This window comes from Carlito syrichta, unplaced genomic scaffold (genome assembly GCF_000164805.1).
Source record: "Carlito syrichta isolate Samal-C Ts95f unplaced genomic scaffold, Tarsius_syrichta-2.0.1 Scaffold305719, whole genome shotgun sequence".
NCBI lineage: Eukaryota > Metazoa > Chordata > Mammalia > Primates > Tarsiidae > Carlito > Carlito syrichta.
In genome coordinates this window covers 384,415-393,895 of record NW_007249815.1, presented here as the reverse complement: position 1 = coordinate 393,895, position 9,481 = coordinate 384,415, and the positions used below count along the sequence as shown (strand labels likewise).

The window sequence follows — 9,481 nt, the reverse complement described above, 5'->3', positions numbered from 1 at the left end:
CATATTGAGCACAGTAGTATAACAAACACCTGTGTATTTAACTCTAGTGTTCTTGCTTTGGTTCTTTAAATAGCTAGATCATTTCCAAAGAAGAGAAAATACTAAACCATTAATTGCTAAACATAAGTTTATGTACCTTTAACTTCTTGAATATTATAAAAAGACAAGAAATCTTTGGACCTATTAATAAACGTGAAAAAATATTCTTTGGAGAAGTTTATGTATCTAGAAATTCTGAAAGCTGTATTCACAAAATATTGGTACATGACAGTTCAAAACTGTTTGCTTCCTAGATTTTCACTGAAAATTAGGGTTACTAGAACTTAAAATCCTCATATGTAAATAAAACTACTAGATATAAGGGGATCAACACTCCATGCAAAGAATACAAGGAGAATAAGCTAGTTTCTGGTAAGGAAATTATAAAAATATATGCTTTTTGTTAAAAATAGATCATTTCATTTAGATTTGAGGTAGATTTAGAATGAATAAAGAAAAGAATGGTATAAATAAAACTGAATAAATAAGAAATGTATAGAAAGTTTATAAAAGGTGGATCTTATGAAAAAAATTTTTGAGTGTGTTCAAGTTGGCTAAGATTAGAAGAAAGTTATTTATCAGCTTTTAAAATATGAACCTTATTATCAAAAGTACACTGATGCAAAATTAGAAATTTGTCTTTTCTTTTAAACACAATTTTCTTGCAGTGCTGATATAAGATAGCAAAAAATTTTGGTCACTTTTTGAGTAATCTGCAAAAGAGAGAGAGAAATCTTGTATTTCATCAAGATGAGTCTTTGTGCTTCAATCTTTCTTTATTAAGTCTCTGATTACTTAGAAAAACTCTTTTTATTAAAGCTTTTTTCTATAATTATGTAGCATCCCATATTTTCTTTTCAAATCTTTTAATTATCACCGTGGCTAAATAAATGATTATCAGAGTAACCTATGATCCTATTTTGATCAATTGTTTTAAATCTTTATTTTTCATTAAACAGTTTTTAGAAACTGAGGTTGACTTTATAGAGCCAATAAAGTCTCCTAGAAAAATAAGTCAAGTACCCTAAATACATAAATTTCGTGCAGGTTTCCTAGTATTGTAGTAAGTAAAGAATGTCATTTCTAGACAGGCATAGGAACTTCAGAATATTTTGAATATTACAAGAAGAAAGCTATTCACCAAGGTGAAGAAATTCATTTCAGGTAACATCTGAGGGTAGATCCTTGGCTTGACTTTCTAGCCCAAAGAGACTTTTGAAAGCCTAATTTGAGATTTTTTAAATTAAAATTTCCAGCCAAGCAGACTTAAAATAGACATGTGATCAATCAGTATTCTTACTGCACTTAATAATCAGGTCAAGTTTAATGAGACTAGATCCATGTTGCAAGTAAGTTAGTTTTACTGTGATTTTTTTTTAATAGAGTGCAGTAATAAGCATAAAAATATGTTTTAGAAAAAACATAGTATGCTTGCTATTAGATTCTCATTGTGTTTGAGGTTTTATAATTTATCTGTAATTTGGACAGTATCCTTAAGTATTTATTCTGTTTAATATCTGGCTTCCATTCTCCAAACTAAAGTCTGCATTTTTTCTTTCATTTTGTTGACTTAGAATCCTAAAGTTAAAATAACATTATCCTGAAGTTTTGTAAGTTAAAGCTTTTTAAGTTGATAAATAAAATCAGAATAAATAACAACAACTTAAAATCTGTCAGACTCTTGCTATCTGCCCCCTCAAACTAAAAACTTTTTGGGTTCTACATCTAGGAATATTTTCAATTGGCTACTTCTGGACTCAGAAACTGGTGTATAGACTGCTCAAAATATTAACATTTGTTTTTCTTTTATTTCCATAGAAATGTTTCTTCAATGGGTTATTGGACAATCTACCAACTCAGCTTTTAAAGCATGAAATTTCTAAGATGTTTCAGATAGGAGAATGTTTGAGCTCAGAAAATATGACCTGAAAATATGTCACTTTGGAATTCAAACTTAGAGCACCTTGGAAGCAGCAAATGCAGGGAAAAATTTTCTCTAAAGTTGCCTTATGTGACTAAGAAAAGACTCCAGAAGGAATGCAGTTGTCTTCAGCTCCCTCTCTATAATCTCATCAAAATGAAAGATTAAGTCACAGGAAAGGATACTAAGGATTGACATCTTTTCTTCTGTGGACTGCTACCTGAGAGACTTTGCATAATAAGACAACCTTTGTTCATCATGGATTTCCTCTCCTCACCCACCCATAGCTTGTCAAGTTGCCACTTTTCCCTGAGAAGCCCCAAGCCCCTCTTTCTTTCTGTAGCTATTTATGCTTCAATCATGTATCTGTTCTTTGGGTATCATATTTTGTGAAATTTCCATGCATGTGCACATAATAAATTTGTATGCATTTTATCCTGTTACTCTGTTGACAGTTTTATTCCAGGGACTTAAATTATTGAAACTTTGAGAGAATGGAATGAAAATTTCCTTTGCTCATATAAAGTTGCAGACATTTCTCACTGGAATTTCTAATTTTGCTCTTTAATCAAATATGTACACATACTATATATGTGTGTGGGTATGCTTATATGTGTATGTGTGTATGTTTATTTACAATACATATTTGTATTTATATTTTTTTATTTATTTACAATACATATTTGTATTTATATTTTTTTATTTATTTACAATACATATTTGTATTTATATTTATACTTAGTACATAGTTATGTCATATGAGAATAATGTCAATATTATTTATTTTTAGTTTTCATTGTTTTAGTTCTTTTTCTACTTTATTTACTGGCTAGAACCTTGAGTACTATACTAAATACAGGTGGTGATAACTTGCAAAGGCACTATCTCAGTCTGGATTTCTGGCGCAAAGTTTCAGTATGTTATCATGTTTTAAGATATACTTATTTATAGATCCCTTTTTTGTTAAAAGGGTTCGAGACCCACCTGGACAACTTGGCAAGACCTCATCTCTACAGTAAAAAAAAAAAAAAAAAAATTAATCTGGCAAGGTAGTGCGCACCTGTAGTTCCAGCTACTCGGAAGGCTAAGGTGGAAGGATCGCTGGAGCCCAGCAGGTGGAGGCTGCGGTGGCCGGAAGCAGTCACTGCTCTCCAGTCTGGGGACAAAGTGAGACTCCAACTTAAAAAAAGAAAAAAAAAGTTATATTCTATTGCTAAGTATTTTTATCATTAATTGATGTATTTATTTTGATGAAGTTTTTTGCATCTATTAATCTTAACAAGTTTACACTTTATGTTAATGTAGTAAATTACATTTATTTGCTTTTTTGACATTAAACAAACCTTACATTTGAGAAAAATAATCTAAATTGGCGGGGTTTTTTTGTTTTTGTTTTTGTTTTTTTGAGTTGGAGTCTCACTCTGCCACCCAGACTGGAGTGCAGTGGCCGCTCCCGACCACCGCAGCCTTGACCTGCTGGGCTCTGGAGATCCTTCCGCCTCAGCCTTCCAAGTAGCCAGAATTACAGGCATGCGGTACCATGCCCGGCTGATTTTTTGATTTATTGTAGAGATGAGGTCTTGCTGCCCAGGCGGGTCTCGAACCCGCGGGCTCAGGCAATCCACTCACCTCAGCCTCCCAAAGGTGCGGGATTACAGGCTGAGCCACCGAGCCCGGCCTAAATTGCTTTTAATATAGTATTTGATTTATATCTAATGGCATTTGATTTGCTAATATTGTGTTTAGTACTTTTTTCTATGTTTACATGAGACACTGACATTTCTTTGTTATGCCACATTTGTCAGGTGTTGCTTAAAAGGTTATGCTGTTCTGTTCAAACCATTTGGAAGTGTAGACTTTTTCTCCCTTCATCCCCACCCTCCCAACCCTGATAAACTTTGTATAGGATTTGTTTTATTTATTTATTAAATATCCACAATAATTATCTGGTATAGACATCTGGACCTAGAGTACTCTGTAGGGAAATTTTAATTACAACTTCTTTCTTCAAATTAAGTTAATTATACTTCTATAGGAATTTTATTTAAGCTCAAAATTTTTGATATAAAGATTTTTATAATATCTTAACTTTTTAATATATATGACTCAAATTTTTCTAGTTTTTTTCTTTCTGTTATATTCTTGATGAGATTTTACAAGTTTTTTTTTTTAAGATGTGGGGTACAATTCAGGATTAGGTATACAAGTGGTCATTGTACAGGTATAGTTTGAACCTCCCTTTAGTCCCCACTTTGCCTGGTTTGAGATCAGGTACCCTACTGATGTTGTGTACCTCACTCTTCCCCTGGCAGTATCTCTCTACTGCCAATCCCTTTCTTATAGGTAAATGTTCAGGATCTGCTTATGAGTAAGAACATGTGGTACTCATTTATTTGTTTCTGTTATAGATCACTGAGTATTATAGACTCTAAATCAATCTAAGTTGCCGCAAAGCTAGATTTTATAAGCTTTTATCAAGTTTTTGGAATACCTGCTAGTAAACCTACTGTGGTGACTCCAAGTATAGTGAATCGCCCATTTTGCCTCTCAGTTCTCCCTCTCACCCTGCCTCTGTGTGACTGCCCCAACCTTCCAGTAAGCAATAAACCACATCCTGCTTGGTGGAAAGCCCAGATAAGCTATTCTGTAACTGCTTGAGATAAACTGTTCTGTAATTGTTACTGTTCTGTAACTGAACAACCCAGATAAGCTGTTCTGTAACTGCTTGAGATAAACTGTTCTGTAATTGTTAGTGTTTGGTTAACTATTCTGTAACCAAAATTTCCTGTTTGCACCCCACCTGACTCTGATGCAATTGTGGTTTTGGACTTTATGAACCCCTTGCTTGCTCCATTTGGGGTTGAGAGTTTCTTTCTGGCATGAGCCTCCTCTCCAATGCTGGCAATAAAGGATTCAATATTTAATTCTCAGTGTGTTGGCAACTCCTTACACGTGGTGCAGCTATGACATTTTTATGTTTAATGTGCCAACTTCTTTCATTGCATTCATTTTTACTTTTATCATTGCTATTAATTCTTTTTTTGCATTCTTGTGTTGAATTTTCTATTGATTTTCTAACTTTTTGGTAAAAAATACTGAGATCATTGCTTTTAGTTAAATCTAAAGCTAAAATTTTACCTTTAGGCATGATTTTATCTATTTTTTCAAGTTTTTGTATTTTATATTTTCATTATTATTCATTCATTTTGAAATTTTTCTAGTGGTGTCTTCTTTGACCCATAATTTATTTGGAAGCACATTGCTTTAGGCTAAAATATCTGCCTTCTACTTATCTTTTCTTTAAATTGGAGACTAATAATCTTCATGATTTCAATCCCTTGAACTTTAATAAGTTGCCCCCCTTATTGTCAACTTTGGTAAACATTCAGTGGAAAAGAAAATATTTTCCTCACTGTGACAGGTAGTGTTTGAAATAACCTAGTGGTTTGTAGTTGCATTGTTCAGATAATCTATATCTTAAATACTTTCCTTTGTTTTTTCTTGTTTGATTAGTTTATGCTCTCAGTTTCTGAGAGAGATGTATTAAATTTTCCCATTCTGATTATACATTGCTCTATTTCCTTTTCTTCCCATTTTTGTTCAATATTTTTCAGACTATATTATTAGTTGTGAAAAAATTGTTCATAATTGTTATATCTTCCTGGCAGATAAGGCTTTAATATTATAAAAAATGCCTTTTACATTAAATTATAGGCATCAAAATAAGTAATAATGTTTGCCTTCTACTTTTTATGATACTGATATATCAACCTTCACTTTCTTTGGACAATGTTTTCATCTTTTTAATTTTTCCATCATTTTACTTTCAAATATTCCATTTTTATGCTTATACTTTATCTCTTAAGGAGCATATGCTTTTGTTTGGTTTTAAAAATAAAATATAATAATGTTAATTTTAAATTATTTAGTCAAATTTATGTAAATTATTTACTGATATATATAATATAGAACCGATTCTATCAACATATACTGTGTTTGCTATTTGTTCCACCTATTCTATATGTCAGTTTCTCCTGCTTTTTAGATAAAATATTTTAAATATTTAATAATAAATCAAATAATTTAATATTCAATTAAATATTCTTTTTTGCTTATGTATATATAGATTTTTTCCAGCTCCTTTTGCATTTTATAAATTTTCTCTTCTAACATATTTAATAAGAAGTTAAATATCCTTCATAGAATTCTTAAATACAGTTCTGTAAATTTTCAGTTCAATTTAAAAATATTTTCACAGTTATTCTTTGTTTAGGGTGAAACAAATGTTAGTCTGAAACAAGATTTCCTGCTCTTGTAGAAATTTTAAAAGTTACTTTTCATACCTATTGAAAGTACCATATTTTGTCTTTTGACAAACAAATACAGTGAATTTTAAATTTGTTTTCTTGATATTTGTCTGAGGAGTTTTGCAGTTATAAGATTAATCCACATGATCATTGTGTATGATTGTTTAATACACTGCTAAATCCTATGTTACTATCTGTAAGATTCTCATACCCATATACATAAATACAGTGACTTCATAGTTCTTTGTACTATCATTTTAGGTTTTAGTTACCCTCGTAACTCTGGCTTTTAAAAATAAATGTCAGCGGGGTGTGGTGACACACCTGTAATCCCGCACTTTGGGAGGAGGAGGTGAGAAGATTGCCTGAGTCCATTAGTTCAAGACCAACCTGGGCAACATGGTGAGACAACATCTTTACAATAAACCAAAAAATTAGCTGCATGTAGTGACACATGCCTGTAGTTCCAGCTACTTGGAAGACTGAGGTAGGAGGATAGCCTAAGCCCAGCGGGTTGAGGCTGCAGTGACCATGAGTGTACCACTGCACTACAACCTCGGTGACAGAGTAAGACTCCAACTTAAAAAAAAAAGAAAGAAAATGAAATGCTTTTTTTTGTTGTTGTTCTTCTTTATGCTTTTGGAAAGTGTATATAATAATGGAAATACAATATAGTGTGGTAATTGTTGAAGGTAAGAACAGGAAACTATGAATACCTAGAGCAGTGATTCTCTACCAGAGGCAATTTTCCTCCTATGGAACATTTGCTAATGTCTAGAGAAAATTTTGAACATCACAACTGGGGACTGGGGATGTTATTATCATCAAGTGTGTGGAAATACTGCTAAATGTCCTATACCGCACAGCACAGCCTCCCACAACAAAGATTTATCCTTCCCAGTAGTGCCAAAGTTGATAAACCCTGGTCTAGAGGAGCACTTGGCCCAAATTGTGTGAGCATGTGAGTGTGTGCATGTGTGCTGCGCATATACACATTAATGTATGTTGGGAAGGATGAATCAATAAAACTTCTCAGATGAATATAAAGGAAGGAAGAGGGTGCAATTAGGTGAAGAAAGTAAGAGAACAAATGGGGAAAGATGATCTTTGTGAACAGTGTTTGCCCATCTATGGAAGAATAGCATATTGCATTCAAAAAGTATGTAGTTTAACAGATTTTTATAAGGTCAGGGTAAGGGATTAGGATGGAGATTGAAACTGACAAGAGGTTAGCTGTGGGTTGAATTATAAAATATTTTGTAGCCAAATGTCTGAAAGTTCGGCAGGAGATATAAGTTTTGGGTAAAATATTTGAAGGGTTATAAGCAGAACAGTGACATGATAAGAACTGACTTTTTAAGATTGTGTTAGCTGGAGAGCAAACAACTGTATTGGAGATAAGCATCACCAAAATAATGGAAAGGAGTAAAGCAGCTATCAAAATAATTCTGACGGAGGATGATAGCAAAAGTAGTAAAGGAAGGAGCTGAAATATTTTATTTGTTTATTTTTTTTTTTTGAGTTGGAGTCTCACTCTGTCGCCCAGACTGGAGTGCAGTGGGCGCTCCCAGCCACTGCGGCCTCGACCTGCTGGGCTCCGGCGATCCTTCCGCCTCAGCCTTCCGAGTAGCTGGCATTACAGGCATGCGCTACCACGTCCAGCTGATTTTTTGATTTATTGTAGAGATGAGGTCTCACTGCCCAGGCAGGTCTCCAACCCGCGGGCTCAGGCGATCCATTCACCTCAGCCTCCCAAAGGCGTGGGATTACAGGCTGAGCCACCGAGCCCGGCTAGAGTTGAAATATTTTGCACTTGTTAACATTATAAGAGTAATGTTAATTCATTTTTCCGTTGGGTGTATTCGGTGTTAGAAATGAAGGAGAAGATAAGGGCAACTCCTAGATGTTAGAATAGAGAAACCCCATAAATAGTTGCGATGTTGGATAAGACATAGAACATAGAATGAAGAATAGGTTGTCTGGCAATATGATAGATTTTCTTCTAGTTTTATTGGCATAAATGTTTGACTTAAATTACCCAGAGTTCACTTTAATTAAAAAGTCTGGGCTGGGCACAGTGGTTCAGCCTGTAATCTCAGCACTTTGGGAGGCCAAGGTGAGAGGATTGCCTGAGCTCAGGGGTTTGAGACCAGCCTAGGCAACTTGGAGAGACCATGTCTCTACAATAAATTTTAAAAAATAAACCAGACTTGGTAGTGTGAACCTGTAGTTCCAGCTACTTGGAAGACTGAGGCAAAGAACTGCCTGAACTCAGCAGGTTGAGGCTGTGGTGGCTGTGATCGTGCCACTGTACTCCAGCCTGGGTGACAGAATGAGACTCTAACTAAAAAAAAAAAAAAATCTGGAATTTATCACAGAGGTCAGGGATGGACATATAATTTTTAATGAGTAATTAAGAGTAGAAAAGATCACAAGAAAAGATGTATAGAACAGTGGTGACACATTGATCTTGTTGAACACTAATATTCAACAGTATTTACAAAGTTAGAGGGGAAGCACTCAGAGATTTTATGGAAGGATGGTAAGAAAGGTAGGAAGAAACGAGAGAAGAATGCTGATGCAAAACCAAAAGGAGGAGAATTTCAAAAATAAGGTAATGGTTAATGGTAGCAAACACATCAAAGAAGCTAAAGTAAGTAAGATTTGTCAAGTACTTTTCAACTATGTACTACCTAAAAATTCTGGGAGAGCAGCTTTGTGGTTGGCAGATTCAAATGACAATGGTTCAGTCAGAGATGAGAAAGTGCCTTAGAGATGTTAGGGATACTCTAAAGGAAAAGTAAAGGGTAATGGTTCCAGTAAAGAATGTGCGAATCAACCAGAGGAGATAAAAATTTGAGCAGAAATGATTGCATTTTTTTTTTACATATGTTAACTTTTAATATAATACAAAAAATTTTTTCACGTAAAGTGTTACCTTTTGTCAAGATCTCAAGAAAGAGAAAAAAAGTCTGATTTCCTTGTTATGTCTTTTATTTGTATCTTTACATTGTAAAAGTTGGTCTTTTAATTGTATTGCTTCTTTATGAACTTTGCCGGAGAAATGTGCTTGGAAATATCACATCTTTTATTTTATTATTTTGTTTTTATTTTAAAGATGTAGGGTACAATTCAGGGTTAGGTATACAAATGTTCATTATGCAGGTACCCATGTTGCTGAGGTGTGCCCCTCCCTTCCCTGGCAGTTTTCCTC

General features: G+C 33.9%; 1 pseudogene; it reads left to right on the top strand.

Annotated features, from left to right (window-relative positions):
- Positions 1-8,806: 8,806 nt before the first annotated feature.
- Positions 8,807-9,481, top strand: part of LOC103264777 — a 22,984-nt pseudogene continuing 22,309 nt past the window's right edge.